Source organism: Danio rerio, chromosome 15 (genome assembly GCF_049306965.1).
Source record: "Danio rerio strain Tuebingen ecotype United States chromosome 15, GRCz12tu, whole genome shotgun sequence".
Taxonomy (NCBI): domain Eukaryota; kingdom Metazoa; phylum Chordata; class Actinopteri; order Cypriniformes; family Danionidae; genus Danio; species Danio rerio.
Window position 1 is genome coordinate 20,141,289 of NC_133190.1, and position 16,958 is coordinate 20,158,246.

Genomic DNA, 16,958 nt, shown 5'->3' on the forward strand with positions numbered 1-16,958 from the left:
TCATGCTAGAATCTTGCTAGTAACATGCTAATTCATGCTAGAATCATGCTAGTAACATGCTAATTCATGCTAGAATCATGCTAACAACGTGCTAATTCATGCTAGAATTATGCTAACAACATGCTAATTCATGCTAAAATCATGCTAGTAACATGCTAATTCATGTTAAAATCATGCTAGGTACATGCTAATTCATGCTAGAATCATGCTAGTAACATGCTAATTCATGCTAGAATCGTGCTAACAACATGCTAATTCATGCTAGAATCATGCAAACAACATGCTAATTCATGCTAGAATCATGCTAGTAACATGCTAATTTATGCTAAAATCATGCTAACAACATGCTAATTCATGCTAAAATCATGCTAGTAACATGCTTTTTCATGCTAGAATCATGCTAACAACATGCTATTTCACGTTAAAATCATGCTAATAACATGCTAATCTATCTATCTATCTCTCTATCTCTCTATCTATCTATCTATCTATCTATCTATCTTTTCACATTTTTTTAAACTGTTTAAACTAAATAAACTATTAACGTCAGGCTTTCACAAGCCAGCCTCAAAGTTTGTTCTCAAACTTTAAGAATCTAGTTATTATTTTTATTTATTCTTCTTCTGAGACTAAAATTCAAAATCTATCTGCTCCTTGAACTTTCAAGCTATTACCACCAAACTCACACCAGACCTCCAAACTGGTCTGACTCTTTATGCTATATCTTTTCCGACTGATCCGACTTTCGGTTTTCCGAAAAACGTCCCGGGACTGTCGGAAAAATCCCATAGACTTAACATTGGATCAAACTTTGTGACCTCATAACTCTGCGTCAGACTGTTGCACAGACTTCTAACTGGGCTCATTTAACTCAGACTATCAAACTGCCAATGACTGATCACCTTTAAACTTTCTAGCCACGCCCTAGCAACCACTTTTGGACCCTAGTAACTGTCCCATAGACTTCCATTTAAAAGACTCTCATTGACTTAACATGGGATCAAACTTTGTGAGCTGATAACTCTGAATCAGACTGTCCTACAGACTAATGGCTGAGCTCATTTAACTCTGAATGCCAAACTGCCAATAACTGATGAGCTTTTAACTTTCTAGCCACACCCCTAACTACCACATACTGCACCCTAGCAACTGTCCCATAGACTTCCATTACAAAGACTCTCATTGACTTTACATGGGATCAAACTTTGTGAGCTCATAACTCTGAAACAGACTATCCTACAGACTAATGGCTGAGCTCATTTAACTCCGACTACCAATCTGCCAATAACTGATGAGCTTTTAACTTTGTAGCCACACCCCTAACTACCAATACTGCACCCTAGCAACTGTCCCGTAGACTTCTATTACAAAAGACTCTCATTGACTTTACATGGGATCAAACTTTGTGAGCTCATAACTCTGCATCAGACTGTCATAGAGACTAATGGCTGAGCTCATTTAACTCAGTCTAGCCAGCAGCCAATCACTGATGGCCTTTTAACTTTCTAGCCACACCCCTAACTACCACATACTGCACCCTAGCAACTGTCCTATAGACTGTAATTAGCTGTGCTATTAAATGCTTATAATTCTAACATGCTAATGACATGCCAATCATGCTAGCAACATGCTACTCATATGCTAATCATGCTAATGACATGCTAACTCATACTGGAAACATGCTAATGACATGCTAATTTGTACTAGAATCATGCTAGTAACATGCTAATTCATACTAGACTCACGTTAATAACTGGCCTACATGCATATTTTTGCTTAGCAGTGTCCTATTGACTTGGGGGATGGCTCATCTGACTCAGACAACCAATGAGCATCTCAATATGATAATGAAGCTCACAAGCCACGCCCCCAAATTGATTCCATAGACTTCCATTAAAATAGGCCAAGATGCATATCTTTGCATAGCAGTGTCATAGAGACATGGGGGTTGGTTCATTTGACTTAGACAGCAAACCACAATCAAGTGCACTCTGTAACCTCGCCCATAGCAACAAAACAGAGTACCCTAGCAACCATTCATCAACAGCTATATCTCAGCATCCAAACATCGTAGAGACTTGGAGATTGGCTCGTTTGACTCATGCTAGCAAACGGAACTTCCTAAATGCTACACATGCTAGCAGTGATTAGCTACATGCTAATATTGACTAGCCAAGTACTGTAACTTGCTAGAAATGCTTACTAAGTATAAATGTTTTATCAGGCATGTATGTGAGGCTTGCCTAGTAACCAACCAGGGTACCCTAGCAACTGCCTAGCAACCACCCAAATTACCCTAGCAACCGCCTAGGAACCACCTAGCAACGGCCTAGTAATGCCTTAGTAAGGGCCTAGCGACCACTCAGGACACCCTAGCAACCGCCTAGCAACGCCTTAGCAACCACTCAGAATACCTTAGCAACCACCTAGCAACACCTTAGCAACCACCTAGCAACCACTTGGGACACCTTAGCAACCGCCTAGCAACATCTTAGCAACCACCTAGCAACCAGTCAGAACACCCTAGCAACCGCCTAGCAACGCCTTAGCAACCACCAAGCAACCACTCAGGACACCCTAGCAACCACCTAGCAACACCTTAGCAACCACCTAGCAACCACTCAGGACACCCTAGCAACCGCCTAGCAACGCCTTAGCAACCACTCAGAATACCCTAGCAACCACCTAGCAACACCTTAGCAACCGCTTAGCAACCACTTAGGACTCCTTAGCAACCACCTAGCAACACCTTAGCAACCACCTAGCAACCACTCAGAACACCCTAGCAACCACCTAGAAACACCTTAGCAACAACCTAGCAACCACTTAGAACACCCTAGCAACCGCCTAGCAATGCCTTAGCAACCACTCAGATCACCATAGCAACCACCTAGCAACAGCCTAGCAACCGCTTAGCAACCACTTAGGACTCCTTAGCAACCACCTAGCAACACCTTAGCAACCACCTAGCAACCACTCAGAACACCTTAGCAACCACCTAGCAACACCTTAGCAACCACCTAGCAACCACTCAGAACACCCTAGCAACCACCTAGCAACATCTTAGCAACCACCTAGCAACCACTCAGGACACCCTAGCAACTGCCTAGCAACGACTTAGCAACCACTCAGAATACCCTAGCAACCACCTAAGCATGCTATGTGACATGCTAATTCATACTAGAATCATGCTTGTAACATGCTAATTCATACTAGAATCATGCTAATAACATGCTAATTCATACTAGAATCATGCTAGTAACATGCTAATGCATGCCAGAATCATGCTAATAACATGCTAATTCACGCTAGAATCATGCTAGTAACATGCTAATTCATACTATAATCATGCTAATAACATGCTAATTCATGCTAGAATCATGCGAGTAACATGCTAATTCATACTAGAATCATTCTAGTAACATGCTAATTCATACTAGAATCATGCTAATTCATGCTAAAATCATGCTAATAACCTGCTAATTCATACTAGAATCATGCTAGCAGTATGCTAATTCATACTAGAATCATGCTAGTGACATGCTAATTTATTCTAGAATCATGCTAGTAACATGCTAATTCATGCTAGAAGCATGCTAATAACATGCTAATTTATACTAGAATCATGCTAATAAAATGCTAATTTATACTACACTCATGCTAATAACATGCTAATCCATGCTAGAATCATGCTAATGCATGCTAGAATCATGCTAATAACATGCTACTTATACTTTTTCAAACTTTGAAAAAACTTTTTCAAACATGCTAATTTATACTAGAATCATGCTAATAAAATGCTAATTTGTACTACACTCATGCTAATAACATGCTAATCCATGCTAATTCATGCTAGAAACATGCTAATGCTTGCTAGAATCATGCTAATAACATGCTACTTATACTTTTTCAAACTGTTTTTAAACTAAACAAACTATTACCAACAGGCTTTGTCAAGCCAGCCTCAAAGTTTGTCTCGACGAACTTTACTGTCTAGTTAGGCTGGCTTGTCAAAGCCAACCTACTGTTATCCTATTTAAACTTATTATTATTAGGCTGGCTTGAGAAACAAGCCAGACTACTGAAATCCTATTTAAACTTATTATTTTTTTTATATATTATTCTTCTTCTTCTGAGACTAAAATTCAAAATCTATCTCCTCCTAGAGCTTTCGAGCTATGACCCCCAAACTCACACCAGACCTCCAAACTATTCTGACTCGGTATGCCATATCTTTTCCGACTGATCCGACTTTCGATTTTCCGAAAAACGTCCCGGGACCGTCGGAAAAATCCCATAGACTTAACATTGGACCAAACTTTGTGACCTTATAACTCTGCGTCAGACTGTCACACAGACTTCTAACTGGGCTCATTTAACTCAGACTACCTAACTGCCAATAACTGATGAGGTTTTAACTTTCTGGCCACGCCCTAGCAACCACTTTTGGACCCTAGAAACTGTCCCATAGACTTCCATTCAAAGGACTCTCATTGACTTAACATGGGATCAAAATTTGTGAGCTCATAACTCTGCATCAGACTGTCATACAGACTAATGGCTGAGCTCATTTAACTCAGACTACCAAACTGCCAATCACTGATGAGCTTTTAACTTTCTAGCCACACCCTAACTACCAGATACTGCACCCTAGCAACAACTGTCCCATAGACTTTTATTGCAAAAGACTGTCATTGACTTAACAATAGATCTAACTTTGTGACCTCAAAACTATCTATCTATCTATCCTTTTTCAAACTGCTTTTATCTATCTATCTATCTATCTATCTATCTATCTATCTATCTATCTATCTATCTATCTATCTATCTATCTATCTATCTATCTATCTATCTATAAACTGTTTTTATCTATCTATCTATCTATCTATCTATCTATCTATCTATCTATCTATCTATCTATCTATCTATCTATCTATCTATCTATCTATCTATCTATCTATCTATCTATCTATCTATCTATCTATCTATCTATCTATCTATAAACTGTTTTTATCTATCTATCTATCTATCTATCTATCTATCTATCTATCTATCTATCTATCTATCTATCTATCTATCTATCTATCTATCTATCTATCTATCTATCTATAAACTGTTTTTATCTATCTATCTATCTATCTATCTATCTATCTATCTATCTATCTATCTATCTATCTATCTATCTATCTATCTATCTATCTATCTATCTATCTATCTATCTATCTATCTATCTATCTTCGTTTCATACTTTTTAAAACTGTTTAAATTAAACAAACTATTTCCAACAGACTTTCTCAAGCCAGCCTAAAGTTTGTCTCGACGAACTTTAATAATCTAGTTTTTATTTATTCTTCTTCTGAGACTAAAATTCAAAATCTATCTGCTCCTTGAACTTTCAAACTATTACCACCAAACTCACACCAGACCTCCAAACTGGTCTGACTCTTTATGCTATATCTTTTCCGACTGATCCGACTTTCGGTTTTCCGAAAAACGTCCCGGGACTGTCGGAAAAATCCCATAGACTTAACATTGGATCAAACTTTGTGACCTCATAACTCTGCGTCAGACTGTTGCACAGACTTCTAACTGGGCTCATTTAACTCAGACTATCAAACTGCCAATGACTGATCACCTTTAAACTTTCTAGCCACGCCCTAGCAACCACTTTTGGACCCTAGTAACTGTCCCATAGACTTCCATTCAAAAGACTCTCATTGACTTAACATGGGATCAAACTTTGTGAGCTCATAACTCTGAATCAGACTGTCCTACAGACTAATGGCTGAGCTCATTTAACTCTGAATGCCAAACTGCCAATAACTGATGAGCTTTTAACTTTCTAGCCACACCCCTAACTACCACATACTGCACCCTAGCAACTGTCCCATAGACTTCCATTACAAAGACTCTCATTGACTTTACATGGGATCAAACTTTGTGAGCTCATAACTCTGAAACAGACTATCCTACAGACTAATGGCTGAGCTCATTTAACTCCGACTACCAATCTGCCAATAACTGATGAGCTTTTAACTTTGTAGCCACACCCCTAACTACCACATACTGCACCCTAGCAACTGTCCCGTAGACTTCTATTACAAAAGACTCTCATTGACTTTACATGGGATCAAACTTTGTGAGCTCATAACTCTGCATCAGACTGTCATAGAGACTAATGGCTGAGCTCATTTAACTCAGTCTAGCCAGCAGCCAATCACTGATGGCCTTTTAACTTTCTAGCCACACCCCTAACTACCACATACTGCACCCTAGCAACTGTCCTATAGACTGTAATTAGCTGTGCTATTAAATGCTTATAATTCTAACATGCTAATGACATGCCAATCATGCTAGCAACATGCTACTCATATGCTAATCATGCTAATGACATGCTAACTCATACTGGAAACATGCTAATGACATGCTAATTTGTACTAGAATCATGCTAGTAACATGCTAATTCATACTAGACTCACGTTAATAACTGGCCTACATGCATATCTTTGCTTAGCAGTGTCCTATTGACTTGGGGGATGGCTCATCTGACTCAGACAACCAATGAGCATCTCAATATGATAATAAAGCTCACAAGCCACGCCCCCAAATTGATTCCATAGACTTCCATTAAAATAGGCCAAGATGCATATCTTTGCATAGCAGTGTCATAGAGACATGGGGGTTGGTTCATTTGACTTAGACAGCCAACTACATTCAAGTGCACTCTGTAACCTCGCCCATAGCAACAAAACAGAGTACCCTAGCAACCATTCATCAACAGCTATATCTCAGCATCAGAACATCGTAGAGACTTGAAAATTGGCTCGTTCAACTCATGCTAGCAAACGGAACTTCCTATATGCTACACATGCTAGCAGTGATTAGCTACATGCTAATATTGACTAGCCAAGTACTGCAACTTGCTAGACATGCTTACTTAGTATAAATGTTTTATCAAGCATGTATGTGAGGCTTGCCTAGTAACCACCCAGGGTACCCTAGCAACTGCCTAGCAACCACCCAAATTACACTAGCAACTGCCTAGCAATGGCCTAGTAATGCCTTAGTAAGGGCCTAGCGACCACTTAGGACACCCTAGCAACCGCCTAGCAACGCCTTAGCAACCAATTAGAATACCCTAGCAACCACCTAGCAACCACTTGGGACACCTTAGCAACCGCCTAGCAACACCTTAGCAACCCCCTAGCAACCGCTCAGAACACCCTAGCAACTGCCTAGCAACGCCTTAGCAACCACCTAGCAACCACTCAGGACACCCTAGCAACCACCCAGCGATGCCTTAGCAACCACCTAGCAACCACTCAGGACACCCTAGCAACCCCCTAGCAACGCCTTAGCAACCACTCAGAATACCCTAGCAACTACCTAGCAACCACTTAGGACACCTTAGCAACCACCTAGCAACACCTTAGCAACCACCTAGCAACCACTCAGAACACCCTAGCAACCGCCTAGCAACACCTTAGCAACCACCTAGCAACCACTCAGGACACCCTAGCAACTGCCTAGCAACGACTTAGCAACCACTCAGAATACCCTAGCAACCACCTAAGCATGCTATGTGACATGCTAATTCATACTAGAATCATGCTAGTAACATGCTAATTCATACTACAATCATGCTCATAACATGCTAATTTATAATAGAATCTTGCTAATAACATGCTAATTCATGCTAGAATCATGCTAGTAACATGCTAATTCATGCTAGAATCATGCTAGTAACGTGCTAATTCATGCTAGAATCATTATTGTAACATGCTAATTTATACTAGAATCATGCTAGTAACATGCTAATTACTACTAGAGTCATGCTAGTAACATGCTAATGCATGCTAGAATCATGCTAGTAACATGCTAATTCATACTATAATCATGCTAATAACATGCTAATTCATGCTAGAATCATGCTAGTAACATGCTAATTCATACTACAATAATGCTAATAACATGCTAATTCACACTAGAATCATGCTAATTCATACTAGAATCATGCTAGTAACAGGCTAATTCATACTAGAATCATGCTAGTAACATGCTAATGCATGCTAGAATCATGCCAGTAACATGCTAATTCATGCTAGAATCATACTAGTAACATGTTAATTCATGCTAGAATCATGCTAGTAGCATGCTTATTCATACTAGAATCATGCTAGTGACATGCTAATTTATTCTAGAATCATGCTAGTAACATGCTTATTCATGCTAGAATCATGCTAATAACATGCTAATTCACACTAGAATCATGCTAATAACATGCTAATTTGTACTACACTCATGCTAATAACATGCTAATCCATGCTAGAATCATGCTAATTCATGCTAGAATCATGCTAATAACATGCTACTTATACTTTTTTAAACTGTTTTTAAACTAAATAAACTATTACCAACAGGCTTTGTCAAGCCAGCCTCAAAGTTTGTCTCGACGAACTTTACTGTCTAGTTATTCTTCTTCTTCTTCTGAGACTAAAATTCAAAATCTATCTCCTCCTAGAGCTTTCGAGCTATGACCACCAAACTCACACCAGACCTCCAAACTATTCTGACTCGGTATGCCATATCTTTTCCGACTGATCCGACTTTCGATTTTCCGAAAAACGTCCCGGGACCGTCGGAAAAATCCCATAGACTTAACATTGGACCAAACTTTGTGACCTCATAACTCTGCGTCAGACTGTCGCACAGAACTTTAACTGGGCTCATTTAACTCAGACTATCAAACTGCCAATGACTGATCACCTTTAAACTTTCTAGCCACGCCCTAGCAACCACTTTTGGACCCTAGAAACTGTCCCATAGACTTCCATTCAAAAGACTCTCATTGACTTAACATGGGATCAAACTTTGTGAGGTCATAACTCTGCATCAGACTGTCATACAGACTAATGGCTGAGCTCATTTAACTCAGACTACCAAACTGCCAATAACTGATGAGCTTTTAACTTTCTAGCCACACCCTAACTACCAGATACTGCACCCTAGCAACAACTGTCCCATAGACTTTTATTGCAAAAGACTGTCATTGACTTAACAATAGATCTAACTTTGTGACCTCAAAACTATCTATCTATCCTTTTTTCAAACTGCTTCTATCTATCTATCTATCTATCTATCTATCTATCTATCTATCTATCTATCTATCTATCTATCTATCTATCTATCTATCTATCTATCTATCTATCTATAAACTGCTTTAATCTATCTATCTATCTATCTATCTATCTATCTATCTATCTATCTATCTATCTATCTATCTATCTATCTATCTATCTATCTATCTATCTATCTATCTATAAACTACTTTAATCTATCTATCTATCTATCTATCTATCTATCTATCTATCTATCTATCTATCTATCTATCTATCTATCTATCTATCTATCTATCTATCTATCTATCTATCTATCCATCCATCCATCCATCCATCCATCCATCCATCCATCCATCCATCCATCCATCCATCCATCCATCCATCCATCCATAAACTGCTTTAATCTATCTATCTATCTATCTATCTATCTATCTATCTATCTATCTATCTATCTATCTATCTATCTATCTATCTATCTATCTATCTATCTATCTATCTATCTATCTATCTATAAACTGCTTTAATCTATCTATCCATCCATCCATCCATCCATCCATCCATCCATCCATCCATCCATCCATCCATCTTCAAACTGTTTTTATCTATCTATCTATCTATCTATCTATCTATCTATCTATCTATCTATCTATCTATCTATCTATCTATCTATCTATCTATCTATCTATCTATCTATCTATCTTCAAACTGTTTTAATCTATCTATCTATCTATCTATCTATCTATCTATCTATCTATCTATCTATCTATCTATCTATCTATCTATCTATCTATCTATCTATCTATCTATCTATCTATCTATCTAACTTCAAACTGTTTTAATCTATCTATCTATCTATCTATCTATCTATCTATCTATCTATCTATCTATCTATCTATCTATCTATCTATCTATCTATCTATCTATCTATCTATCTATCTATCTATCTATCTATCTATCTATCTATCTAACTTCAAACTGTTTTAATCTATCTATCTATCTATCTATCTATCTATCTATCTATCTATCTATCTATCTATCTATCTATCTATCTATCTATCTATCTATCTATCTATCTATCTATCTATCTATCTATCTATCTATCTATCTATCTATCTAACTTCAAACTGTTTTAATCTATCTATCTATCTATCTATCTATCTATCTATCTATCTATCTATCTATCTATCTATCTATCTATCTATCTATCTATCTATCTATCTATCTATCTATCTATCTATCTATCTATCTATCTATCTATAAACTACTTTAATCTATCTATCTATCTATCTATCTATCTATCTATCTATCTATCTATCTATCTATCTATCTATCTATCTATCTATCATCTTCAAACTGTTTTAATCTATCTATCTATCTATCTATCTATCTATCTATCTATCTATCTATCTATCTATCTATCTATCTATCTATCTATCTATCTATCTATCTATCTATCTATCTATCTATCTATCTTCAAACTGTTTTTATCTATCTATCTATCTATCTATCTATCTATCTATCTATCTATCTATCTATCTATCTATCTATCTATCTATCTATCTATCTATCTATCTATCTATCTATCTATCTATCTATCTATCTATCTATCTATCTATCTTCAAACTGTTTTAATCAATCTATCTATCTATCTATCTATCTATCTATCTATCTATCTATCTATCTATCTATCTATCTATCTATCTATCTATCTATCTATCTATCTATAAACTACTTTAATCTATCTATCTATCTATCTATCTATCTATCTATCTATCTATCTATCTATCTATCTATCTATCTATCTATCTATCTATCTATCTATCTATCTATCTATCTATCTATCTATCTATCTATAAACTAATTTAATCTATCTATCTATCTATCTATCTATCTATCTATCTATCTATCTATCTATCTATCTATCTATCTATCTATCTATCTATCTATCTATCTATCTATCTATCTATCTATCTATCTATCTATCTATCTTCAAACTGTTTTTATCTATCTATCTATCTATCTATCTATCTATCTATCTATCTATCTATCTATCTATCTATCTATCTATCTATCTATCTATCTATCTATCTATCTATCTATCTATCTATCTATCTATCTATAAACTACTTTAATCTATCTATCTATCTATCTATCTATCTATCTATCTATCTATCTATCTATCTATCTATCTATCTATCTATCTATCTATCTATCTATCTATCTATAAACTAATTTAATCTATCTATCTATCTATCTATCTATCTATCTATCTATCTATCTATCTATCTATCTATCTATCTATCTATCTATCTATCTATCTATCTATCTATCTATCTATCTATCTATCTATCTAACTTCAAACTGTTTTTATCTATCTATCTATCTATCTATCTATCTATCTATCTATCTATCTATCTATCTATCTATCTATCTATCTATCTATCTATCTATCTATCTATCTATCTATCTATCTATCTTCAAACTGTTTTTATCTATCTATCTATCTATCTATCTATCTATCTATCTATCTATCTATCTATCTATCTATCTATCTATCTATCTATCTATCTATAAACTAATTTAATCTATCTATCTATCTATCTATCTATCTATCTATCTATCTATCTATCTATCTATCTATCTATCTATCTATCTATCTATCTATCTATCTATCTATCTTCAAACTGTTTTTATCTATCTATCTATCTATCTATCTATCTATCTATCTATCTATCTATCTATCTATCTATCTATCTATCTATCTATCTATCTATCTATCTATCTATCTACAAACTGTTTTAATCTATCTATCTATCTATCTATCTATCTATCTATCTATCTATCTATCTATCTATCTATCTATCTATCTATCTATCTATCTATCTATCTATCTATCTATCTATCTATCTATCTTCAAACTGTTTTAATCTATCTATCTATCTATCTATCTATCTATCTATCTATCTATCTATCTATCTATCTATCTATCTATCTATCTATCTATCTATCTATCTATCTATCTATCTATCTATCTATCTATCTATCTATCTATCTATCTTCAAACTGTTTTTATCTATCTATCTATCTATCTATCTATCTATCTATCTATCATCTATCTATCTATCTATCTATCTATCTATCTATCTATCTATCTATCTATCTATCTATCTATCTATACTTTTTCAAACTGTTTATTCTATTTATCTATTTATATATCTGTCTGTCTGTCTATCATCTTTTCATACTTTTTAAAACTGTTTAAACTAAATAAACTATTTCCAACAGACTTTCTCAAGCCAGCCTAAAGTTTGTCTCGACGAACTTTAATAATCTAGTTTGTACTGTGGTCTTTCAGTAATCAGTCTCATGCACTCCATTCCTTCATGACCACCACAGCATCAGCTCGGAATATGGCCTGGTCCAGGATTATGGATACCTTGGGGTCATCCCTTTACAGGTCTTGGACCGCATCAATGGCGCTGCATAGTCTCTAGGGGCCTCGGGATGAGGATCCCCATAGAAAAATTTTTTAAATAATTGTTGCTGCTGTTCATAGTGTATTTAAATGAGATGCAAAAATGGGGTGTTATAGATGAAAATAGCAGTCACAAACACAGAAACAAACATGTAAAGCATATGAGGTAGTTGTCAAGCTAGCTCACCTATGTGATGCATTGTGAGTGTGCTTTACTAAACATTTAGGTCTTTAATCTAGTTTTGAGAGAGTGTGTCTGAGCTTTGGATCAGGAAGGTTATTTCAGAGTTTAGGAGCCATAAAAGAGAAGATTCGACCTCCTTTACTCGACTTTGCTATTCTGGGTACTACCAGAAGCCATGAGTTTTGAGATTATAAAGAGTGGGTTGGATTGTAGCAAGACAGGGGGGTTGTTATAAACAGGAGCTAGATTATTTAAAGCTTTATAGGTAAGAAGAAATATTTTATAATCAATCCGGAACTTTACAGGCAGCCAGTGTAAGGAGGATAAAATTGGAGTGATATGATCATATTTTCTAGACCTGGTAAGATTTCTGGCAGCTGCATTTTATACTAGCTGAAGTTTATTAATAAAGGATGCTGGATAAACAGCGAACAGAGCATTACAGTAATCTAGCCTAGAAGTCATAGAAGCATGCACTAGGTTTTCTGCATCTGAGATGGATAGCATACTTCGTAACTTAGCGATATTTCTCAGATGAAAAAAGGCGGTTTTTGTGACATGGGAGATATGATTTTCAAAAATTAAATTGCTGTTTAATATAACACCTAGATCTTTTATAGTAGAGTTAATGCTAACTTTGTATCCCTCTAATTGCATGCAGTTTGAATTGTGAGATCTGCTGTTTATAGAATTTAGGTCAAACAAGTAATACTTCTGTTTTGTCTGAATTTAAGAGAAGAAAATTTTTGGTCTAAAACTGATTCTTGAGGCAGCCTACTTTACGGCTGACTTGAAATTTAAGTTGATTGAATGTAAAACAATTATGTTGTCCACCAAAAAACTTAAGAATTTAGTTTCTTTTCAACTCATTTTGAATTAATTATTTTAACTAACAGCAAATGTCATTTTTTGGAGTGTATGTCTGTACATTGAGCTGTTAATGGAAAAGTCTTTTAACTCTAAATGTATTTCTTCAACTGTTTCAGAGCGTAAAATGCCTTTTGTGAGCTGAACTGCGCTGGCAGTACTTTGCTGAACTTTGCTCAAATCAGTGCACTGTTGTAACAATTATTATTTTATATATGTAGTTTCATTTAAGTGCTTGTTTTAATCAAGGACTGGAAAAAAGTATTTACAAGCAAAAGTTACTGTTTTTTAATGCCCGCTATAAAACTTTATGGTCCCTTAAAGCAGGATGGACTGTGCCACAGGAAATTATATAGTTTCCTTTCTTTGGAAAACAAAATATTTTGTCTGTTGTAGGGTCATGGACAAGGGTCATGGTTTAAGACTGAACAGGTCAAGCACTGTGCAGGACTTAAGCACTGGTCTTAATCCAAAGGGAAGACATAATCCTGCTGTGACTTACTTTAGGCTACGGTAAATCAGCCCTGGAAATAGTTACATAAGGTAAACTAGTTGAAACAGATGTTGTCAACGTGGAAATTTTGTTGTATCGTGTTAGACAGACAAGTTACAATACATTTACAGTATACAGAGCTTAAAAATAATTTACTGCAAAAAAAACAAAAAAAAAAAACAAAAAAACAAAATGGTGTTCTTACTTAGATTTTTTTTCTTGTACAAATATCTACAAAAATCTACAAAATATTAAACCAAGAAGTATTTTCCAAAATGTTGTCTTTTTTAAAAGAATATGCCAAAATTAAGTGATTTTTCCCCCTAAATATAAGATATATATTCTGCCGATGGGGTAAGCAAAATAATATTGTTTTTCCTTTTGACATACGGAAATTTTGCTTACCCCACTGGCAGGTTATTTTTAGCAGTGTTGATCAATAATTGCTGATCAATTACTTATGAATATGTAAAAAAAGGAAAGATGCTATCAGGAATTTAACCAGAAAAAATGTCCTTATTGGTATTGTATGTCCCAACATGCCATCATACAACATTAAAGGTACAATGCAGCGTGCAAAATTTTTCAACACAATATCTGAAATCCACTTGAACAGTGTTATATATTTTGCTTATTTGTGCACCGACATTACCCCAAGTGTTTTAATAATGTCATTTTTTTCGCAATTACCTCCTTAGCTCATTCATTAATGGAAATCCCAAGCCATTGTTGATTGAACCTACTCGATAGAGCAAATCAGACCTAATATAACTATATATAACTGTCTATATATTTGACTCAAATGTCACCCTGAAGGCTGTGTTACTGCAGGACTCTTTCTGCTGGAGTGCTGGAAAATTCCTCCGAGTGAGCCAAGAGAATGTTCCTGTGATAAGACAAGCCACTGCTCAGGGTGACAGAGCAAATACATGATTCAAGATCACTTTCCTGTAATCTACAGAGATCAAACAGACTTTGCAGTAGGATGCATAACCACAAACATGATCCATAATAAGACGAGACTGTTAAGAGAAGAGAGTGTATTTCTTTTTATAGATAAATGCATATGAAAGTTTGTATATTTCTGTAAGATGCCCTTAAATGGGCCTTATGTTTCTAAAAGAGGTCTGTAACATTTACATTAAGATTAGTTGATGTTAGTTATTGTTTTTGCATGAACAAACAACAAATACATTTATTACAATAATTGTTTATCTTTGCTTAAGTTAGCTAATGAAAAAAACTATTGTTTACTGTTATACTGTTAGTTCTCACAAATAAATCCTGTGCAAGTAGTTTATTCTTAGTTCACGTTAGTTAATACTATTAACATTAACTAAATTTGCTTTATTCTCACCAAGCCTGCATGCTTTTGATTTATAAAAAAAGAAAACAGCATTAAGATATTTACAATATCTATTTTGAATCTTAATATGTGTAAGATATGTTTAAAATGTAAATTATTTATGAGATGTTTAAGTTAAATGTTTTATGAGCTGTTTTAATTAAACTTTATATATTAACAAGCACACACCACTTTTCCAAAGATTGGCTAAAACAGTGTATTCATATTTCAAATAAATGCTGTTCATTTAAATATTTATCTATGAATCCTGAAAATTCATCTGAAAACTAATTCCTTATGTTTAATAATAATAATTAATATAACTAAAATACAACTATATACAACTGCAGCGCCCGTCAATGTAAAAATGAGTCAGATGACCAATCAAATTAAAGTAGGCGGGGCTTATGGTTCAACGAAGCAAACAACCACAAGGACGCGGCACGAACTGTCAGTTGTAAAGAGAGAGGTAAGTTAAGAAAAAGAACAAACCATTTCATATAATAGCTCAATTACCATTGAATTATCAAACAACTGACATTAACATCCAGTAATGTAATCTCTTTTTAAATTTGAAAATCCTTTGTACGCTAACGTTACGTAATTGACGTAGGCTATTCCATGCGGCTAGCGTTTTCGATATATAAAGAGTGTATGTGAGCGTATTTTTAACATTTTGTCTACAAATTGTTTAAAATTGTTCTTCTCCGCTAGATATAGACCTAGAATTTTAATCATAGTTCCATGTATTATTATTTTACAACACCAGAACAATAAAGTTAGGTCTCCAAATGTTCAAACAGCATGATCGAGGCAGGGAGATTTTTGATTGTGGCAGACTTGAGTGATGCTGAAAATTTAGCCATCAATAAATTTGTAAAATTTGTAATATATATATATATTTCTGTTGTTACTATATTTTGGTCAAAATTCAAGTCAATACAAAAGTGTTTCTGTAGATTATAATGATATCAAGCTTTACGGGTGTAAACATTAATTTCATTGATACTAAAAGTTTAGCTATCAATAAATTAGCTTTTTAATTTGTATAAATTCGTTTTTTTTTTAATATATATTTCTGTTGTTACTATATGTTGGTCAAATATTCATTTGAAAAATTAAGTCACTACAAAATGTGTTTCTAGATTATAATGATTGTGTCAAGCTTTACAGGTCTAAACATTCAATGATAAAGTCAAATTTTGTTATTTTGAAACAAGTTCAATACATCAAACACATTTGGTTCAGCACAGGGCCAGCTGTAGACCCTTTTTTATGGACTTTTTCAGCCTCCTTAAAATGATGAATCACAACTTATTTAATTAATTGTAGTCTTTTTTTATATTAAACAGATGTCAATAAGAAAAAAAAATGCTTTCCTATAGCTTTTTCTATTTTATATATTTCATCATGTGCAATGGCCGTTCTGCTGCTTCTGCCTCTGCCTCTGCTTCTGGTTCTTGCAGATCCTAACT

At 34.9% G+C, this 16,958-nt stretch overlaps 1 protein-coding gene across 3 annotated transcripts in view; it reads left to right on the top strand.

Moving 5' to 3' along the window:
- The first annotated feature begins 15,874 nt into the window (after nt 1-15,874).
- The window catches only part of si:ch211-213d14.1, a 29,076-nt gene continuing 27,992 nt past the window's right edge, over nt 15,875-16,958 (top strand). For all 3 annotated transcript variants that reach the window (XR_012390742.1, XR_012390743.1, XM_021466353.3), the window contains exon 1: nt 15,875-15,952. The gene's annotated coding sequence lies outside the window, so the exon portion shown is untranslated. The remainder of the gene's footprint in view (nt 15,953-16,958) is intronic.